This window comes from Bactrocera neohumeralis, unplaced genomic scaffold (assembly GCF_024586455.1).
Source record: "Bactrocera neohumeralis isolate Rockhampton unplaced genomic scaffold, APGP_CSIRO_Bneo_wtdbg2-racon-allhic-juicebox.fasta_v2 cluster11, whole genome shotgun sequence".
NCBI classification, from domain to species: Eukaryota; Metazoa; Arthropoda; class Insecta; order Diptera; family Tephritidae; genus Bactrocera; species Bactrocera neohumeralis.
Genome location: NW_026089624.1, coordinates 9299306 through 9322915, shown reverse-complemented (window position 1 = coordinate 9322915; position 23610 = coordinate 9299306). Strand labels below are relative to the sequence as shown.

General features: G+C 38.0%; 1 long non-coding RNA gene across 1 annotated transcript in view; it reads left to right on the top strand.

Moving 5' to 3' along the window:
* The first annotated feature begins 3988 nt into the window (after positions 1–3988).
* The window catches only part of LOC126765830 (uncharacterized), an 84302-nt gene continuing 64680 nt past the window's right edge, over positions 3989–23610 (top strand). The window contains exon 1 of the long non-coding RNA XR_007668624.1: positions 3989–4289. This is a non-coding gene — a long non-coding RNA (uncharacterized LOC126765830). The remainder of the gene's footprint in view (positions 4290–23610) is intronic.

The window sequence follows — 23610 nt, the reverse complement described above, 5'->3', positions numbered from 1 at the left end:
AGGCCGATGATATCAATATCATCGGCATACGCCAACAGCTGTACACTCTTATAGAAGATGGTACCTTCTCTATTTAGTTCTGCGGCTCGAACTATTTTCTCCAAAAGCAGGTTGAAAAAGTCGCACGATAGGGAATCGCCTTGTCTGAAACCTCGTTTGGTATCGAACGGCTCGGAGAGGTCCTTCCCGATCCTGACGGAGCTTTTGGTGTTACTCAACGTCAGTTTACACAGCCGTATTAATTTTGCGGGGATACCAAATTCAGACATCGCGGCATAAAGGCAGCTCCTTTTCGTGCTGTCGAAAGCAGCTTGGAAATCGACGAAGAGGTGGTGTGTGTCGATTCTCCTTTCACGGGTCTTTTCCAAGATTTGGCGCATGGTGAATATCTGGTCGGTTGTTGATTTGCCAGGTCTGAAGCCACACTGATAAGGTCCAATCAGTTTGTTGACGGTGGGCTTTAATCTTTCACACAATACGCTCGATAGAACCTTATATGCGATGTTGAGGAGGCTAATCCCACGGTAGTTGGCGCAGATTGTGGGGTCTCCTTTTTTATGGATTGGGCATAGCACACTTAAATTCCAATCGTTGGGCATGCTTTCGTCCGACCATATTTTACAAAGAAGCTGATGCATGCTCCTTATCAGTTCTTCGCCGCCGTGTTTGAATAGCTCGGCCGGCAATCCGTCGGCCCCTGCCGCTTTGTTGTTCTTCAGGCGGGCAATTGCTATTCGAACTTCTTCATGGTCGGGTAATGGAACGTCTGCTCCATCGTCATCGATTGGGGAATCGGGTTCTCCTTCTCCTGGTGTTGTGCGTTCACTGCCATTCAGCAGGCTGGAGAAGTGTTCCCTCCATAATTTAAGTATGCTCTGGGCATCAGTGACTAGATCACCTTTGGGGGTTCTACAGGAATACGCTCCGGTCTTGAAACCTTCCGTAAGCCGCCGCATTTTTTCGTAGAATTTTCGAGCATTACCCCTGTCGGCCAGCTTATCAAGCTCTTCGTACTCACGCATTTCAGCCTCTTTCTTCTTCTGTCTACAAATGCGTCTCGCTTCCCTCTTCAACTCTCGGTATCTATCCCATCCCGCACGTGTAGTGGTCGATCGTAACGTTGCGAGGTAGGCAGCCTGTTTTCTCTCCGCTGCGACACGGCACTCCTCGTCGTACCAGCTGTTCTTTTGCACTTTCCGAAAACCAATGGTTTCGGTTGCAGCTGTACTAAGGAGTTTGAAATGCCGTCCCACAGTTCCCTTATACCGAGTTGTTGACGAGTGCTCTCAGAGAGCAGGAGTGCAAGCCGAGTAGAAAATCGTTCGGCTGTCTGTTGTGATTGCAGCTTCTCGACGTCGAACCTTCCTTGTGTTTGGTGGCGCGCGTTTTTTGCTGCACAGAGGCGGGTGCGAATCTTAGCTGCAACAAGATAGTGGTCCGAGTCGATGTTAGGACCTCGGAGCGCACGCACATCTAAAACACTGGAGACGTGTCTTCCGTCTATCACAACATGATCGATCTGGTTGGTAGTTTTTCGATCCGGAGACAGCCAGGTAGCTTGATGAATCTTCTTATGCTGGAATCTAGTACTACAGATAACCATATTTCGGGCCCCGGCGAAGTCAATCAGCCTCAACCCATTTGGGGATGTTTCGGCGTGGAGGCTGAATTTACCGACCGTAGTGCCAAATATACCTTCTTTGCCCACCCTGGCGTTAAAGTCGCCAAGCACGATTTTGACATCGTGGCGGGGGCAGCTCTCATAAGCGCGCTCCAAGCGCTCATAGAAGGCATCTTTGGTCACATCGTCCTTCTCTTCCGTCGGGGCGTGGGCGCAAATCAGCGATATGTTGAAGAACCTCGCTTTGATGCGGATTGTGGCTAGACGTTCATTCACCGCAGTGAATGATAGTACTCGGCGACGGAGTCTCTCTCCCACCACGAATCCTACACCAAACTTGCGCTCCTTTATATGGCCACTGTAGTAAATGTCACAAGGACCTACTCGTCTCTGTCCTTGTCCCGTCCATCGCATTTCTTGGACGGCGGTGATGTCAGCCTTTGTCTTTACGAGGACATCAACCAGCTGGGCAGCGGCACCTTCCCAATTAAGGGACCGGACATTCCAGGTGCATGCCCTCAATTCGTAGTCCTTATTTCGTTTGCCATGGTCGTCATCAAAAGGGGGGTCTCTCATCCGAGGCTGGTTGTAGCTCTTCACTGGGGGTGTTTTTTACGTGGCGGGTCCCAAACCCAGCGCACAACCCTTGTAGGGAATGTTTCGCCTTCTCACTTTAGCTCGCCTTTGAACGGATGTTCTTAGGCTACCCAGAGGATACTTGGTCAAAGACCGGAAGTAGTGAGCTGCTTGAGCCATGTGTAAAAGAATCGTTTCTGGCCACTCCCACGTGAATGGCGATCAGAGAACTTTCCTCACTTGCGTGAACTTCTACACATGACTCCATCCTCCTCATATCCTCTCATAGCGCAATATTGTTTTATGGCACTTCTACCCTTGAAAAGAATCATGGATTCGTCAACTGATAGCTCCTTCGTTCCATGGTATACCTGCTGAAAACGTTGATTTAGAGCTTCAACCATACGGTGAGTTTTGAATAGCCGATCCTTATTGTTTTCCAGAATTTTAGAATTATCATTTACATGCAAAAAAAGTAAAATCAAATCAAATCTGTTTCGGGACATGGATTTTGATACTACGGAGACTGCCAGATCTTCACTGATAGTCCAATAATGACGATAACTTGGCAGCTGATGGTAGCCCATACAAAAGTTTATGCCGATAAATGCCAATAGTTCACTTTTTTGTAGATTCAAAGTTTTATTTTTTTGTACCGCATAATTTGAATGAAATATGATTCCTTCCATAATGGCTTTCATATAAGATACGAAAAATTGTGTTGGCGTTTCCATATCTTCAATAAAACCAGTTACTGGTCCCTCTACTGAGTCAAATTGTGAAACCACGGTGGGTTTCTCAACTTTTTTCCATTTTCGCAACGGTTCTTCAAAAACTGTGCTTCGGATACTTTCCGGCAAAATATTTGTCTCTTCATTTTCTTCTTCCTGAATTTGATTTAGAACTTCAATCAAAAACTGATCTTCATCGTTCGGTGAAGTCATCACCTCTTCATCTTCATCCTCACTCTCAATATCCGTATCTTGTGCAATATCAATTTTGGAATTTCTTCCAAAATGGAAGCAATTTGATTTTCTGTCAAAAATCTGCCGTGAACTCCAGCCATTATATTATATCGGGTGATTTTTTTGAGGTTAGGATTTTCATGCATTAGTATTTGACAGATCACGTGGGATTTCAGACATGGTGTCAAAGAGAAAGATGCTCAGTATGCTTTGACATTTCATCATGAATAGACTTACTAACGAGCAACGCTTGCAAATCATTGAATTTTATTACCAAAATCAGTGTTCGGTTCGAAATGTGTTTCGCGCTTTACGTCCGATTTATGGTCTACATAATCGACCAAGTGAGCAAACAATTAATGCGATTGTGACCAAGTTTCGCACTCAGTTTACTTTATTGGACATTAAACCAACCACACGAATGCGTACAGTGCGTACAGAAGAGAATATTGCGTCTGTTTCTGAGAGTGTGGCTGAAGACCGTGAAATGTCGATTCGTCGCCGTTCGCAGCAATTGGGTTTGTGTTATTCGACCACATGGAAGATTTTACGCAAAGATCTTGGTGTAAAACCGTATAAAATACAGCTCGTGCAAGAACTGAAGCCGAACGATCTGCCACAACGTCGAATTTTCAGTGAATGGGCCCTAGAAAAGTTGGCAGAAAATCCGCTTTTTTATCGACAAATTTTGTTCAGCGATGAGGCTCATTTCTGGTTGAATGGCTACGTAAATAAGCAAAATTGCCGCATTTGGGGTGAAGAGCAACCAGAAGCCGTTCAAGAACTGCCCATGCATCCCGAAAAATGCACTGTTTGGTGTGGTTTGTACGCTGGTGGAATCATTGCACCGTATTTTTCAAAGATGCTGTTGGACGCAACGTTACGGTGAATGGCGATCGCTATCGTTCGATGCTAACAAACTTTTTGTTGCCAAAAATGGAAGAACTGAACTTGGTTGACATGTGGTTTCAACAAGATGGCGCTACATGCCACACAGCTCGCGATTCTATGGCCATTTTGAGGGAAAACTTCGGAGAACAATTCATCTCAAGAAATGGACCCGTAAGTTGGCCACCAAGATCATGCGATTTAACGCCTTTAGACTATTTTTTGTGGGGCTACGTCAAGTCTAAAGTCTACAGAAATAAGCCAGCAACTATTCCAGCTTTGGAAGACAACATTTCCGAAGAAATTCGGGCTATTCCGGCCGAAATGCTCGAAAAAGTTGCCCAAAATTGGACTTTCCGAATGGACCACCTAAGACGCAGCCGCGGTCAACATTTAAATGAAATTATCTTCAAAAAGTTAATGTCATGAACCAATCTAACGTTTCAAATAAAGAACCGATGAGATTTTGCAAATTTTATGCGTTTTTTTTTAAAAAAAAGTTATCAAGCTCTTAAAAAATCACCCGATATTATTTGTATAAACCTGTATATAAGGAAATCAGTGTTGTGTGTAAAAAACAAGGGCCAACAGAGCCCGACGGTACTTACAAGTCTCCTTCAGAAAATCAAATATCACTGGTAAACAAAAAAGTTAAACTCCTTTGCGTCTTCAATAATAAATGCCAAATTAACACAACTTTAAGTTTCTCTTTATTTCCTGGAGAAATTTTAAGAATTTTGCAAAATACAAGTAAAATAATACAACACTTTTTTTAACGACCGCACTATGGAAAACACTAACTTGAAATGAGCATAGAGAGCGAAAAATTCACGAATATTGCAGAAAGTACTGTTATATATGTGCTTTATTTTGTACTTTAAGTTACAGCAAGAAGCTCAGCGATTTTGTTTAAAACAGAAAAATTCGAAGTGGTACTGGAGAGTACCGTCAGACAACAAGGGGTTAAAACATATCAAATTAAAAAGTGAAAAATAATTCTTTGTATAAACTAACAATAATAATGATGGAAAAATTCCTGCATTATTGTGAGAAAAGCGTGGAATGCTCGATATATGAAAAATATGTCACCAAGTATCCCACGATTTTCTCACAATAATGCAGGAATTTTTCCATCATTATTATTGTTAGTTTATAAGTTAACCTTAGTTAAGAAAACAATTAACATAAGATGAAGCTAACATAACGTAAATTGCTTTCAATGCTACGCACATTCCTGCTGGGGTCTTCATGCTGGAATGCTTATACGGTCATTTGCATATCATCACTCTTGTCATTATTATCACCAATAAGAGCGCACAGCAACAGCATAACTCTTTGATGGTCACCCATCAAATTCGCAAGGTGATACCTTCAGAAGTTGTAATTGCAATGATAAAGCTGCTCACAGCAAGAACATCTGAAGAATAAGATCTCATAGCAACAACGATATTTTACCTTTGGTAAAGAGAGCAACAAGTAAGTTGTTGCTGCACCAATATGGAAAAGCAGCGGAATATATGCTTGGGCTTTAGCTTAGTTAGGGCAGATGGAATGTAAACGTGAAACTATTAGCATCAGTAATACAAGTTTCTTAATAAAACAAAAACATTTTTAACTGGCGCCCAACTCGAAGGCCAAGGACTTGCAAAAAGAACATAGGAATTCTGAAGTACCAAGGACCTGCAAAAGAAATGAGAAATTCTAAATTAAATTTGAATCAATTTAGTGAAAATCATAAAACTACTAAAAAGTTTGTATTAATTATTAAATAAAGATTAGTAAAAATACTTTTATGAAAGGTATATTCAAAAAACAAGATCTTAAATAATTTCAACAACTTTAAACGAAACTTACCAAATTTTCTTAACCAAGCCTTTTGAAAAAAAGTATAAACAAATAAAATGTCTTTGAATAGAGAGCAAATAGAAGAAATTGTTAAAAAAGCCAATGAAAATCTAAAACGAGAGTTTTTTGCGCAGTTAAGTAACTTGACCTGGGCAATTAATCAGTTGCAACCACGTGGCGTTGAGGAACATTTACCCGTTTCAATTAATCCATTAGCAGCAGAAAACAACGCAAGTTTAGATCTAATAAAATCTTTGCCTGAATTTAGTGGAGATTCTGTTTCTTACCCCGCTTGGCGAACCGCAGCTGAATTCGCCATTAATTACTACTCGGAGGGTTCGGAAAAATATTACATCGCTTTGGGTATTTTCCGAAACAAAATTATTGGTTCCGCAAATACTACACTCGCGTCTTTTAATACAGTGCTTAATTTCAAAGCAATTTTAGCTAGACTAGATCAGGAATATGCCGATAAAAGGCCTCTTTATGTTTTGGAGAACGAGCTAAGTATCCTTAGACAAGATAATCTTTCTATTACTAATTATTATAATAAGGTGGACAAAAAACTATGCCTTATCATAAATAAACAAATCATGGCGTATAGCGAGAATAAAGATATTATTGCCACTTTAAATGAGCACGCTAGAGAAAACGCCTTACGCGTCTTCATATCAGGACTTAGACGTCCATTGTGCGATATCCTTTTTTCCTCCAGACCCAAAGACCTTCCAACTGCTCTTGCAGTGGCTCAGGAGCTGCAAACGAATCATAGAAGACATAATTTTGCAGAAGCATTTGCTGTTGGAAATACTTATAAATTCAATAAACCGGTAACGTCTCAATTTAAACAAATAGATTACAATAATAGGCCGAATGCAGGTATTAGCTTCAATTTAAATTCTAATAAACCAACCCCAATGGAATTCGATAGCAATACAAGTTACTACCGACAGCCTAATAGTGTTCCGAAACTATCCACTCAGCAGACTCAACCTACACCCAAGTACATTCCAAAACTACAGCATCCCAATCAGAATATGCAATCAACCTATAAACGAAATCGCGAACACTTCCATTCTAATCGTGCACCCTTTCACAAACTGCAAAAGGTAAATTTTATGCTAGAAGAATTAGAATCTTTTCAAAATGTTGAGGAAAATTTCAGTCAGGATACCAATTTTGAAGATGAATATTATTACAACTACTCGGGCATTGACCACCATAATTATAATGACGATGCTGCAGCGGAATATGGGGACGAAATAAACTATTTAAACTAAAATCGCTCCTACCGTTTATCACGAAAAAGGCCGGGAGCTTCGCATTATAATTGATACAGGCACATCAAAAAATTATATAAAATACTTTCCATTTCTTCAGGGAATTAAATGTTTGGGAAAACCTTTTAATTTGAAATCCATACACGGTAAAAATCTAATAAATAAACAAGTAAGGAAGGGCTAAGTTCGGGTGTCACCGAACATTTTATACTCTCGCATGGTAAAGTGATAATCGAGATTTCATAATACGTCATTTACATATTTTTCAAATACCATATTTTTGTAAAGTTTTATTCCGCTATCATCATTGGTTCCTAATGTTTATACTCGTATTATACAAAGAAGGCATCAGATGGAATTCAAAATAGCTTTATATTGGAAGAAGGCGTGGTTGTGAACCGATTTCAGCCATATTTCGTACAAGTACGTACATGTCATCAGGGTGTTAAGAAAACATTATATACCGAATTTCATTGAAATCGGTCTAGTAGCTCCTGAGATATGGTTCTTGGTCCATAAGTGGGCGGCGCCACGCCCATTTTCAATTTTTAAAAAAAGCCTGGGTGCAGCTTCCTTTTGCCACTTCTTCCGTAAAATTTAGTGTTTCTGACGTTTTTTGTTAGTCGGTTAACGCACTTTTAGTGATTTTGAACATAACCTTTGTATGGGAGGTGGGCGTGGTTATTATCCGATTTCTTCCATTTTTGAACTGTATATGGAAATACCTGAAGAAAACGACTCAGTAGAGTTTGGTTGACATAGCTATAATAGTTTCCGAGATATGCACAAAAAACTTAGTAGGGGGCGGGGCCACGCCCATTTTTCCAAAAAAATTACTTCCAAATATGTCCCTCCCTGATGCGATCCTTTGTGCCAAATTTCACTTTAATATCTTTATTCATGGCTTAGTTATGACACATTATAGGTTTTCGGTTTCCGCCATTTTGTGGGCGTGGCAGTGGGCCGATTTTGCCCATCTTCGAACTTAACCTTCTTATGGAGCCAAGGAATACGTGTACCAAGTTTCATCATGATATCTCAATTTTTACTCAAGTTACAGCTTGCACGGACGGACGGACAGACAGACATCCGGATTTCGACTCTACTCGTCGCCCTGATCACTTTGGTATATATAACCCTATATCTGACTCTTTTAGTTTTAGGATTTACAAACAACCGTTATGTGAACAAAACTATAATACTTTCCTTAGCAACTTTGTTGCGAGAGTATAAAAATGTTATGTGTAAAAAATGTAATGTGTTTGGCAATACCTCAACGTTATTTCTGCTTTCAAGTTTAAGTACATTTGACGGTATTATAGGTTATGACTTTTTAAAACATATTGATGCTAAAATTGATACTGTTGAAGGGTATTTACTTTACAGAAATGGTAAAGAAAAATTACACTGTTTTGCATGTGAGCAAGTAAACTTAATAACAATAGAAGAAAATTCAGTTCCACTCAAACTCCAAGGACAATTTCGGCAAATAATCAATAAAAATATTAATGCATTTGCTGACCCAGACAGTGCCTTGCCTTACAACACAACCGTTAAGGGGAGAATTCGCACAAATACAGATGAACCGATATACAGCAAGACTTATCTATATCCCATGTCTGTAACCCCGTTTATTAATACAGAAATAAAAATACTTCTTAAAGATGGAATAATAAGGCCATCTTGTTCGCCTTACAATTCTCCTGCCCACGTAGTATCTAAAAAGGGATTTGATGAAGTTGGAAAGCCAAAACTGCGAATGGTGATCGATTTTCGGAAACTTAATGATCTTAAGTCCGGATTTCACCAAATCATTATGTGTGAAAAATACAGGCAAAAAACAGCGTTTAGTATAAATAACGGAAAATATGAATTCTGTAGATTACCCTTTGGGTTAAGAAATGCACCCAGTATTTTTCAAAGGGCTATTGACGATGTTTTACGCGGAGTCATAGAGAAATATTGTCACGTTTATGTCGACGATATAATTATATATTCTTCAGATGAACAATCACATTTAAAGCACATCAACCACATACTTCAAACTCTTGAAAACGCAGGAATGAGAGTCTCACCTAAAAAATCGAAGTTTTTTAAAACTCAAGTGGAGTTTCTAGGGTTTCTTGTTTCTAACGCGGGCATTAGAACTTGTCCAGATAAAATTCGTGATATTGTTAATTACGAACCTCCGAAAACTCTTCGAGCATTGCGCTCATTTCTGGGACTATCAGGATATTATAGGCGTTTTATTAAAGCCTATGCTGCCATAGTCAAGCCTTTGACAGCTTACCTTCGCGGAGAAAACGGACAAGTAGGTTCACGATGTTCAAAAAATGTGAAAATTGACTTTAGCCCTCAAGCCCTTCAAGCTTTTGAACGAATAAAACAAATATTAGCTTCAGATGATGTTTTACTTCAATACCCAAATTATAATCAACCTTTCGAGCTTACAACAGATGCCTCTTCTACTGCTTTGGGTGCAGTTTTGTCCCAAAAAGGTCGTCCAATTACCATGATTTCACGAACACTCTCAGCTACCGAACAAAATTATGATACAAACGAACGAGAACTACTTGCAATTGTATGGGCATTAAAAAAGCTTCGTCATTATTTGTATGGAGTGAAGAATATAAACATTTTTACCGATCATCAGCCGCTCATATTCGCAATGTCTGAAAAAACCCAAATGCAAAAATGAAAAGATGGCAAGCGTTCATTGAAGAGTTTGCGCCAAGTTTTCATTTTAAACCGGGAAAAGACAAAAAATGCCTTTTCTAGACAATTCTGCAACAATTTAAGTGAAGTCCCCTTAAATGAAACTGTGCATAGTGAAGAATCCTTAACTAACATTATCAAAACCGTCAATTGTCCTATTAACCAATTCAGAAACCAATTAATGATTTCTAAGTCTAATTCCTTTATTAAAAATACAAAAATTCTTTTTAAAAAACTGATACGTCACACAATCACTTTCGATACTCTTAAGAATCTTATAGAATGCCTAAAAAGTCATGTCAACCCTAACGTCACCAACGGAATTTATTGCGATCTCCACACTCTAGCACAGATACAAAATAAAATAATATCAGGTTTTCCTGGCGTTAAGTTTATTCACTGTCAGCTTCTATTAATTGACTTAATTAATAATGATGACCAAATGGAAGTGATATCGATGGAGCACAATCGAGCTCATCGTGGCTTACACGAAAACTTTCGCCAGATTTCTCGTGAATACTATTTTCCAAATATAAAAAAATTATTGAAATCAACAATAGCAAATTGCAAAATATGTTTGGAGAATAAATACCAAAGAAAACCTCCTGATCCTGGAATTGGTAAAACACCAATCCCAGACCGCCCAGGTGAAATTCTCCACATAGATATTCTTATAACTGGCAGGCAATTGTTTTTAACGTGTATTGATAAATTTTCCAAATTTCCTATTAGTGTTCCTATTAGTGTTTAATAACACTAAAGTCATTGTCTCTGATAACGAAAGAGCTTTTCAATCTAACGCAATTCAAGTTATGCTCAGAGATATGTTTTCTATAGACCAGTTTTTCATTCCTACTCTTCACAGCGAAAGTAATGGCCAAGTAGAAAGGTTCCACTCCACGCTGTTGGAAATTGCACGCTGTATAAAAGAGCAGCAAAAAATAGATGATATTATTGACCTACTTATTTTATCAACGCACAAATACAATTGCAGTTTTCATTCTGTTATCGATGCTAGACCAACCGACATCTCTCACAACTGTGAGGAAGAAAAATGAAGATTCATAAAAGAAAAATTATCTGAACTCAAGAGAAAACTCTGCAAAGAAACAATCAAGGGAAAACTGCTAAAACATATGTCTGTGGAGAAAAGGTTTTCATACGCCGAAACAAAAGGCTTGGAAATAAATTCGATAAAGTGTTTACTGAAAATATAGTTGAAAAAGATCTTGGTACCTCAGTTCTAATTAATGGTAGGAAAATACATAAAAGTAATATTCGTTAAACATAAATATCTAGACTGTATCTTGCACAAAAAACGCAATTCTAAAGATATAAAACTAAAAATGAGCAACGCTGAATTATTAGAAAATTTTTTAAGTAAATAAACCGCTTACTAATTTTTTAAATTATCACGATAGTCTTAAGTAAAAATTTAATTATTGTTTATTTTAATTTGAATTTGTAACACTCATATTACATTAACCATTAATTGTATTTAGCAAAAATAAGCTAAAAGTTTTGTAAAGCTTAAACCAAGCAATTAAGCAACTTAACCGTTTGTCACCTCTTCAACATATGCTCAACAAAGCTCCAATGTAAAAAATTCTCCGTCGAATCGAGGACCTTTCGAGACTTAAAAGGGGAATAGTTAACCTTAGTTAAGAAAACAATTAATATAAGATGAAGCTAACATAACGTAAATTGCTTTCAATGCTACGCACATTCCTGCTGGGGTCTTCATGTTGAAATGCTTATACGGTCATTTGCATATCATCACTCTTATCATTATTATCACCAATAAAAGCGCACAGCAACAGCATAACTCTTTGATGGGTGACATTCGGAAGGTGATGCGTAAAACACTGAAGTGTTACGGTACCTTCAGAAGTTGTAATTGCAATGATAAAGCTGCTCACAGCAAGAACATCTGAAGAATAAGATCTCATAGCAACAACGATATTTTACCTTTGGTAATATATGCTTGGGCTTTAGCTTAGTTAGGGCAGATGGAATGTAAACGTGAAACTATTAGCATCAGTAATAAAAGTTTCTTAATAAAACAAAAACCTTTTTAACTTATACAAAGAATTATTTTTCACTTTTTAATTTGATATGTCTTAAAAGCGTGTTTTTTAGTTTTTTTAAACTATATTTATTTTTAGTTTTTTAGTTTGATGTGAGAAACCCCAAATTTGTTAAAATATGGACTATGGCATGTAGTATGGGTTAAGTAAATCGATAATTAGGCAGCATTTAATATCTACTCCTCACCCTTCATTGACTAATTGTTATATTATTTGCGACCAAGTTCTATTGACGACTTTACGAATTATTACTTTTTAATCGAATCATTTCTTCTAAAGCTTCAATGTTACATGGGGTTTTAACTGTCAACTTTGAACAGTCTAGTTCTTCAATTCGAACACTGTCCAAAGCAGGAATAATGGGATGCCCAACTCCTCTCTCACTGGAAGTGAGAGAACAATTGCTAAACGTCAAAACCACCTAAACTTTGACAGTTGACTGGATTGGGGAGGTTTTGACGTTTAGCAATTGGAAACGCGATGGCCAGATTGAAATCTTACCAAAAAATATATAAACGGAGGGATTTGTTGCATCGTTCAAGACCTCTTATCAAAAATGCAAAACAATGAAAATTAAATAAATTTGTGAAATTTAAAGGTATTTGATGAAATGTTTTGTAATTTGAAACATCATAGTATTATTTTCAATTGAAAATTATTAAAAACTTTTAATGATTGAGAGCTAACAACCTCAAATCCTATTATTGGGTATTGAAAGGACAGAGGTCAGTTGTTATAATATTCTTTAAAAAGATTTAAATAGTTTCTCCATATAATAAATAACCACTGTTTAGTAATTTATATTCGTACTAAATGTTGGGTATTGGGTTAATAAATGCCCAAAAATTGTTATTTTGTTCGATCTGGCCATAATGGAAAATGTTATAAAAAACGCTAATTTTGAGGCGCTCTCACACTGGAATAAGTTGGGCATCCCATTATTCCTGGTCCAAAGATCTACAACGACTAAGTGCTACTAGAGAATATGAAGTAATATAGAATGCGCATCATGGCAAATGACAAAATTTCAGTTTCGGGTGCGGGCGGTAAGCAACAGGGGGAATTTGGTTAGCAGAACTTGAACAACGGAATTATGTTAAATTTCATATTCTTTAATTTGCGAAAATATGCATGAAGTTGAACTTTTGGAACGTCGCGCCTATTCGTAAATTCTTTTTGCCTATTCGTAATATGTCGTGTTTTTTGTTGTTGGCCTTTTGAAAGAAGCAATGGTTTGTATTTGCGATCAAGTCTGTTTTTGTATTTACGAGTAAAAACAAAAATGCAGAAGCAATGACGCTTTGCAGTGTATGTATATATCAAAAGAATTTTAGCATTGAATTGACTTATGTTTTTGAATAAGCTCTGGTTAGAGCATGTGTGCATATGTTAATATGCGATTGATCTTCTACGTGAATGGATGTATGCTCCCTTTTTACGTGGCTTGTTTCAAATAAACTTATTTGTATACATGTGGGATTAGAATTGAGATCGTATTCCATAGTTTATCAAAATGAACGAATAAGTGGCAACCACTTATCCAAATGTCAAATAGTAGCAGCCAACTGTGGATTACGAAAAAATTGTGGGCGGTAAAGCTTAGCGTCCATCATTTTCAATTTAGTCATATTATTCCTGATCGTCACGCCACGCACAACACAACGCGCTGAACTGAGTGACATTTTTTTTAAAAAAAGCTAATCAATATATGTATTTCTTTTGTGTTTTTTATATACAAATAAACGGAACAATTTTAAAACAAAGTGACTATAATTAAAATATTCCTACATTTGGGGGCTCGTCCGGGATGCCCTAGTCCGATTACCCCGGGAAAAGTGACAAAATATATTTTTCAAGCTAAAGATTGAATTGTGTCAGAAAAAAGACGTGCGGTTTAAAAAAGTGAAACGTTAGAGCGTACGTGAAGTGGAAAAAGCGGTCTGAGGGAAGCTCGACAAATAGTACGATACTTGCGGTTTTTTGCATGATAGTCTAAGTCATTGCAAAAATATTGGAACATCTATGCTGCACCTAGCTGGAGTGATAAAAAGAATAATAAAGTGATTGTTTATAAAACCAACGAGCATACGTGCAGCAAGACACAAAGGTACACGTGTGGGTTACGGCTTCCTAAAGTTTCGAGGAACTGTACCTGCAGTCCGAGGTAGCGTGAATTGATACCGTTGGTACGCCAGAATATAACGGCAACTACAACGGTCAGCAAAGCAGCAAGCAAGCAGAATAGCGGCGTCAGTATACAGTGTGCACCAATAAAAAGAGAGCGTGTTAGAACACCAAGCGCATTAGCAGTCAACGTGGGCAGAGACATACAGCGAGGCAGAGAGTGAGCCGCGGGAAAGCAAATACGAAAGCATAATAGCGGTCAACGGTGGAGAAAAGGCTCGAGGTAGAACAGCGAAGGAGAACAATGAAGATAAGTTTTTCGGTTACTCGTATAATAGTCGTAGTCACACGTACACATATACGTATGTAGACACTAATATATTTACTTATAAGAATGCGTATAACAACAACTGTACTATTTAAGTTGAAACAATGGTTCTACACTAACACCAATTAGTATTTATCACATATGTACAACAGAATTTCAAATGCATAGATGTAATAAGTAACAATGTTTTGAGTAAAGTAAATTTTAATATACCACACTTTTGTCAAACGATTCAACTATATATATAAGAGTATTGGAATTCATAGTTTTGTAAGATGGACGCAGCTACAATAAAGGGTATGGACGTGGACATGTTGAGGGAAAAATTTAGTGAGCTGAATTTAAGTACAGTTGGGAGGAAAAAAGACCTACAGTTGAGATTGTTACAACATATGGTTTTTGGGGATTAAGTGGATGAGGGAGGAAGCGATAACAAATCAGCAAATTTCTTATACACTGCAGAGGATAGAAGTGTAGGTAGGGTGCTGTTTACGTTGCGTGATGTCGAGGATAGCATATCCAGTTTTTATGGAGACGGTACGTATAACGTGTGTCACTGGGTTGATGAGTTCAACGAAGTTGCGGAAACAGTAGGGTGGAACGATTTACAGAAGTTCGTATATGGAAAGCAGTTGCTGAAGGGAGCAGCCAAGCTATTTGTTCGAGGAACTGTAGGGATCAGAAATTGGAATAGTTTGAAAATTGCGTTGGTGGAGGAGTTCGGAGAAAAATTGAGTGCCGCAGAGGTACATCGTACGTTGAGGAATAGGCGTAAGCAACCTAAAGAAAGTTTGCAGGAATACTTGTACTCTATCATCGAAAATGGTAAGACAATATCACTCGATGAAAAGAGTATAATAGAGCATTTCGTGGAGGGTGTACCGGATAGTCGAGAGAATAAACGTATATTATATCAAACGCATAGTGTGAAGGAAATGAAGGAGCAAATCCGTGTATATTAAAGAATTAAAGGTACATCCGTCGCAAGTCGTAGAGCTTTCTCCCAGTTGTCAAACACAAGTAAAGGTACTGAAGATCAGGTTAAAAGGAGATGCTACCGTTGTAATCAGGAAGGTCATTTAGATAGAGATTGCTCACGCGGGGAAGCGAACAACGAAATTTGTTTTAAGTGCAAGGGAAAGGGCCATTATGCTCACAATTGCAATGTCTCACAACCAGTTAGTGTGGCGAAAAATGAACGTATTAACACAGTAGGTGGTGAGAAAGGTGATGGGAAAGGCGAGTATATTTTCGCGAACGCGGTGATAAACGGGATCACGTTTAGCGCATTGATAGATACTGGATGCTTCACGAATATATTGAGGTACGATACGTTTAGGAAGCTAGGAGGAATTGCTCTCAGGAAAGAGAAACAACGGTTGTATGGGATAGGAAGGGGCGAGATTACAACCAATGGGTAACTTTATAGCGGAGATCTCTATAGAAGGTGTGACAATGAAAGTCAAGTTCGAGGTAGTAAGAGTGCAAGATATCCCATTACGCGGCAATCCTGGGAAACAACATACTCAAAGAAGTGGATTTGGTGTTTAGCAAAGGCGGAGTGGTATTTAGAAAATCCAATAGGGGCGGAGAAATGTCGGTTGACACGGTTGCCAATGAGTTGGCGGTTAAAAATATATGTGGTCAAGGAAGCGTTAAAACTAATATCTCAGTGAGTGAGAAGGTTTCTGGCGGGCAAGTGTGTGAAGATAAGGGTCATCCGGAAGGACTGGGTAAGGAGGACACGGTATGTCCTGGCAAAGGCCTTAATGATGTAAGAGAATTCAAAGTTTTGTGTGGGATAGAGGTACAAAAAGAGGATAAGTCGGACAGAGTAGACTTATCACATTTAGAAAAATTTGACACGGCATTCGTCAAAACGGTGATAAACAAGTATCAGCCTCAGAAACCAACGAGTGTGCCAGTTAAGATGAAGTTAATTTGACAGACGATAAACCGGTATATCAACGGCATCGTCGGGTATCGTATGCAGATCAAAAGTACATAGAGAATCAAGTCGGGGAAATACTTAAAGATGGAATTATACAAAATAGCACGTCCGAGTATGCGTCACCAGTGGTATTAACCACAAAAAAGAATGGATCGAAAAGATTTTGTTGCGATTTTCGTAAAATAAACGAGAAAATACTAAGGGACAACTTTCCTATGATACTTATAGACGAGGCACTGGATAGACTACAGGCAAATATTCACCACTTTAGATCTAAAGAACGGGTTTTATCACGTACCAGTTGAACCGGACTCCAGGAAGTACACCGCCTTTGTAACAACCAATGGACAATATGAATTCCGTTTCGTCCCATCGGTATCACCAATTCTCCAGCAGTGTTTTGCAGATTTATTGGGGCAATTTTTCAAGATATGATTCGAGACGTTACGGTGGTGATATATATGGACGATAAAGTCATTCCTACAAAAGAAATGTCTAACGGTCGTCAACAGTTAGAGAGGGTGTTAAATAGAGCAAGTGAGTGGGGACTACGTATAAATTGGGAAAATGTCAAATTCTGAAGAGACAAATAAATTTTTTGGGATTCATAATCGAGCAAGGAAGGATTTTACCGTCAAATGAAAAGACGGAAGCGGTGAGAAACTTTCCGATTCCCAGGAACATAAAGGAGTTACAAAGATTTTTGGGGTTAGCATCATTTTTCAGAAGGTTCATTCGGGATTACGCAAGGGTAGCCAAACCGTTGTCGGACTTATTAAGGAAGGATGAGAAGTTCAGGCTGGGTGACGACCAGCTAGTAGCCTTTGCAGAATTAAAAGCCGCATTGGTTAAAGCTCCAGCATTACAGATTTACAACCACGGTGCGGAAACGGAGCTACACGCGGATGCATCGAAATACGGTTACGGAGCAGTACTGCTCCAAAAGGACGCAGAAGACCAGTTGTTGCACCCTAAAGCATTCATGAGTCGTAAGACTACAGCAGCTGAAGAAAAGTATAGCGCATTCGAACTTGAGGTACTGGCGGTAATGAAGGCTTTAAAAAAGTGGCGAGTTTATCTGGATATCCATTTTAAGACAGTGAGCGATTGCAACGCTTTCACGATGACGGTGAAAAAAATTACGATTACGTTGTCGAGCATAGGTCAGGAACGCGGATGAGACATGTAGACGCATTAAGTCGCGTATATTGTTTACTAATAGAGGACTCCTTAAAGTTTAGATTGAAGGAAGCTCAATTGCAAGACGATTGGATTAGAGCAGTAAGGAAAGCGTTAGAGAATGGACCCTATGAGAAGTTTTTCATAAGAAATGAGATAGTATATTACGATCCCATTAAAGAGTTGTTGGTTGTACCCGCGGGCATGGAAGAGAAGATTATTAAGTTAGCACACAGGTAAGGACATTTTGCGGTTAAGAAAACGAAAGAGTTTTTAAGTAAGAATTATTATATACCAAACGCAAATGAAAAGGTGCAGAAAATAGTCATAGCTTGTATTGAATGTATTATAGCAGATGCCAAGAGGGGGAAAAAGGAAGGTTTGTTGACCCCAATCGACAAGTCTCAAGAACCGTTAGGAACGTACCATATAGACCACGTGGGTCCATTGACTGAAACCAGGAAACAATATAACTACATTTTAGTATTAATTGATGGTTTTTCAAAGTTTGTGTGGTTGTACCCGACGAAATTAACTGGGGTGGAAGAGGTAGTAGATAGATTGGAGAAACAGGCCTCGATTTTTGAAAATCCGAGGCGGATTGTTACAGAAAGGGGGGTTCCTTTACGGCATATGCTTTCAAAGATTATTGCAATAAGGAAGGCATACAACACTTGCTGATTGCAACGGGAGTTCCTCGTGGCAACGGTCAGGTGGAGCGAGCGCATCGTATAGTTATTCCAATGCTCTCAAAAATGTGTCAGAGCACTTCAAGCCAGTGGTACCGACAAGTGCCAAAAGTTTAACAAATTATGAATAAAACCTCTCCGCGTAGTACGGGGATAGCACCCTTCAAAATACTTACTGGTCTAAATATGCGCACATCAGATAGTTCAGAATTACAAACTATATTAGACGGAATAGAGGTTGAAGAGTTAAATACTCAGCGCGACTTAGTAAGACAGGATGCAAAAGAAAACATAAAGGGAATTCAGGAAGAAAACCTTAGAACATTCAACAAGAATAGAACGGGGAATTTTAGATACAGAATTAACGAAGTAGTCGCAATTAAAAGAACACAGTTCGGGGTTGGCATGAGATTGAGGCCGAAATATCTCAGACCATACCAAATAGTCGCACAATTACCACACGGAAGATATGAAGTAGAGAAAATAGGAGTTCATGAAGGACCTAACAAGGCCATTACAGTTGCAGAAAATATGAAGAAATGGGGTTAGTTATTCGAGGGCGAATAACTTGTCAGGACTGCCACTTATCCAAATGTCAAATAGTGGATGCCAACTGTGGATTACAAAAAAATTGTGGGCGGTAAAGCTTTGCGTCCATCATTTTCATTTTATTCATATTATTCCTGATCGTCACGCCACGCACAACACAACGCGCTGAACTGAGTGACATTTTTTTTAAAAAAAGCTAATCAATATATATGTGTATTTCTTTTGTGTTTTTTATATACAAACTAGCTGACCCGGCAGCCGTTGTCCTGCCTGAAATTATGTGTTTTGAAATGAAAAGAAAGCTGAATTTATGTTGTGTTGAAAATCATTTATTTTCGATTTTTCCAATTTTTTTCAATGTAACGAAGCTTGATAAACAATATTTTTTTGTTTCTGTTTCGGTGCGTAAATGTACAGAGAAGATGATTTTCCAACTCGTGAGCACGCCACGTATGTCCGGCCTTGTGAAAAACATAGCATTTCCAAATTTATGCCACACACTTCTAGCGACTATCCTTGTGTCCTATTGATTCTCATCTCAAATGCAATTTTCACTGGAAATGGAATGCGTTGGAACTGAAATGGCAAATCGTTAGAACTCAAAGGAATTCGTAGAATCAAGCATTCTGCCCCCTTGTATTTGATAGCGCAGATTGCGGAACATAATAACGACCGATCCAACCTTGAGACGCAAATGATGCGGTGGCATACCAAGCCTCTCCAAAGAGTTTAGAAATTCCACTGGATAATTCACGGCGTCGTCTTCATTGTCAAGACGGATCGATCGATTTGTATGAGCGCAAGTCTCCCGGAATTTGACTTAGAATCTTCTAGATTAAGTGAACAACATCGGTATTTTTGGCAGCTAACATTGCGCGTGCACTTAAGGAATCATAGTTACAATAATTTGGCCAATGTCCGAACATTCGTGATGAGTTCATCTTTCGTGAATTGATAAACGACAGATGGAATTGATATCGAACCACCGGAATTGATCCATTTCCAATTTTTAGACGCGGATTTGAAGGCTGATTTGTCTAAATGTTTATAGCGAAAAGTGTGCGAACTTCATTTTCATTCCAGTGATTAACATGTTCCAGCAATTGTAATTGCTGGCTTACTTCTCCAAAATTTGCACACACTGTACCATTCACAGTACGCAATGACTCAAATGAAGTTGAACCGCGTACATTAATCAATAGCAACCGAAGGTAGAAACAATCGTCGTTTATCGGGTGGATTGTGTAAATTTGTCCTAATGCATTAGTTGATAACACACCTGGATGTTAATCTACTGGTTGGAATTGCTTTCTGCGCAACTATTTCATTGACGATGCATTCCAGGTATATTATCAAGGTATTTCCGAATAGAGCAATGTTCACGCAAACGGATCACTGACGAAAGTTGAGAAAAAACTCGTCAATGTTAATTTTTTTGCTGTGTGAGTGTGTGTTGTGTTTCCACTGGCTGTACTGTATTCTCAGGGTTGAAATACACTCTTTGGCCATTCTCCAAATTAACTGCGAGACGCACAACAGTCGGAAAACCTTCACGAATTGCAAAAGTAAATATCCTACAAAGCGCTTTATTGCAGTTCACGTATCGACCGTATCGTTCAAGACCAATAACCGCCATGTTGCTTCCTTTGGTGACGTAATTACAAACGTATTTTATCGATTACACCAAACTGCAATGCTCAACATTGATATGAGAGAAATGAGTTCATCACTTTGATCTGGTGTAACCACCATCCACCATCCAAAGAAGAATGTGTGCGTGCGGCTAACTTTTTTTTGCTACTCAACAGAATACATCCAGCATCTAACAGCACCATATATATGTACCATATGTTGATTCAAGATAAAGTGACATCTTGACGATCGCTTGCTGATTGACCGCGTTCCATAATTCCACATGTATGTCATCTCATCCTTGGAGTAGTCGTTCATGTGTCTTGGGCTGCCATACGTTATTAGCGCGACCTCTTCGTGGCTTCGTAAGAAATTTCAATTTGTAATTGATCACTTTATGATCACTGAATAATTTTCAATAATTTTTCTTTTGAATAGCCGGATTAAAAAAAGCATGCGACCGAAATTGAATGATTCAAATATTTGACAAATAAAAATATTGAAAAACAAAACAAAAAAAATTGAAAAAAAAATTGTATGAAAAAATGTTACTTTTTGGGAATTTTCCAATTTCCCTTAACATTTAGGAGGATGAAAAATAGATGTTGTCCGATTCTCCACCCTAGCCGATATGCACGCAAAGATTCACGAAAATCGGTCGAGCGTCTTCAGAGCAGTTCAATAACGTACACCGTGACACGAGAATTTTATATACTAGATAAACGGAACAATTTTAAAACAAAGTGACTATAATTAAAATATTTCTACATACATACTCCAAATTTTTAATTGTTTTTGTATTTACATTGAAATTGCAACGGTATGGCCGCAATTCAAAATACTACAAGGACAAATAAAAATAGTGCAAGGTCGGGAATAAAATGTTGTGTGCGCAGTTGCCAAAAATCAAAAAGATACTGGCCCAATTTAAAATTATTTAAATTTAGCGCTGCCGATCTTATTTTCGGTAAAATTTGGCGGGAAAAATGCAATGTTGCAAATGAAGATTATGACAAAAAACTTTATATTTGTCATAATCACTTCAGCAGCACGTTCATCGGGAAAAAAATTTTAAAAAATTATGCAATTCCAACATTAAATTTGGATGAAGATCATTTATTTTCTGATAAAGACCTTGTGGAACCAGATATTCCCTCGAAGCCACCCCACTGGGATGATGTTATGTGCAATAACTGTGAAAAAAATACAAATATATCTAATTTTTATAGAAAAAAATACAGCGATTTATTAAAGAAATTTAGAAAAATCAAAGCAAAGCTGAGAACTAAGAAACTCCCTGTTTTGAAATCTAGAAAGGCAAATTTAAGGATGTTGCAAAACTCAATTGACTCTTTAAAAAATTCTTTCTGAGTCCAAAACATTTTGCAAGCTGCTGGTAAGCACGAGGCCAAAAGAATATTCTGATGATGTGAAATATTTGGCACAAAATATATTTTATATTTCACAGTCAACTTATTCCTTTCTAAGGAATAATTAAATTTAAATTTGCAACACATAAGCACTTTAAATCGGTGGGCTCCAATAAAATTCCTTCAACCTGGTATCAAAAATGTCGCTTTCGATTCCATCAAGAATATGTGTTTAGAATTAAAAGAAAAAAATTAAAATCACTTGGTACTTTTGATGGACGAAATGGCAATTCGAACGGAATTAAGATATAATTCAAAACTGGATTTGATTGACGGATTTGAATGTACAGGCTTCGAGAGAACAAATAAAATTGGTAAGCAGGTATGCGTTTTTATGCTGAAATCAATGTTCTCTAATTGGAGTTCAATTTTAAATTATTTTGTTTCTGAGAACGGATTAACCTCAAATATGTGGAATTATTAAAGAATTTCTGAGAATGATAAGTAGCTTTGGAATAAATATAAATGCACTAGTTTGCGATCAGGGATCGTCTAATCGAAAATGCTTTTCTAATTTTGGGGTTAGTACAGAAAAGCCTTATTTAAATTTTGAAGGGTGGTTACGGAATGGATTGCTGATGTGTGTCCTAAAAATGCCCGATGGTATTGTAAGTTTTAAAGTCATACAAGAGTTGTGGGAACGAGAGGAAAACTGCAATACCAAGATGTGCTCAATGTTGACTAGACAACACATATTTCCAAACTCATTTGAAAAAATGCGAGTTAAATTTGCAACGCAAGTGTTTAACAAAACAGTTGAAGCTGCTATTAAAACTATTTGCGATACATCGGGTTTCAAGCAAAGTCCACAAGCGGTAGCTTTATCAACGGCTGAATTTATTTCAAAAATTGACAAAATTTTTGACTGCATGAATAGTGGATCATTGTACTCAGACAATTGTTATCGATCTGCTATTCAACTCAACAAAGAACCACATAAATTTATTTAATTATTCTTATGCTACTTATAAAAAATAATTAATTTAGCAACTGTGAAGAGACGCAGGTTTCAATGGATCAGGTAATTGCCAGCGCTTCTAACAATGAACCGAAGTTGCTTGTAAATGAGGAAGAAGATAACAGCCTGCTATATGATTTCGATTTTAACGACCAATTGCATGAAAATTACTTTTTGAAAGACTCATTTTGTAACCAGTCAGATATTAGTTTAGAGCTGGTATCAATTAGATATTTTGTACAAAATCATTCCAAGGTTAAAATGTGAAAAATGTTGCGAGGAATTAAGGAAGACAGATGAAGTTTTAACTGCTCCTAGTAAACTGTTCATTTTTCACAAAAACTATCAATCACTTACAGATTTCGGTAATCTCGTTGCTCCATCGGAAGCCCTTATGACTGCTTGTGTAAAACATGTCATAATTTTTCAACAAATTTTTAAATTAGAGCCTGAGAAATTAGGCATAAAGGCTTTCATGATAGAATCATGCAAAAATTCTACTCCCGAATGGTTCAGTGGGGTGTGCTGTAATCATAGACTAGAAATTTAAATGTTATGTTATTAATCCAATCCATAAAAAAGGAGACCCCACAATCTGCGCCAACTACCGTGGGATTAGCCTCCTCAACATCGCATATAAGGTTCTATCGAGCGTATTGTGTGAAAGATTAAAGCCCACCGTCAACAAACTGATTGGACCTTATCAGTGTGGCTTCAGACCTGGAAAATCAACAACCGACCAGATATTCACCGTGCGCCAAATCTTGGAAAAGACCCGTGAAACGCACACCAC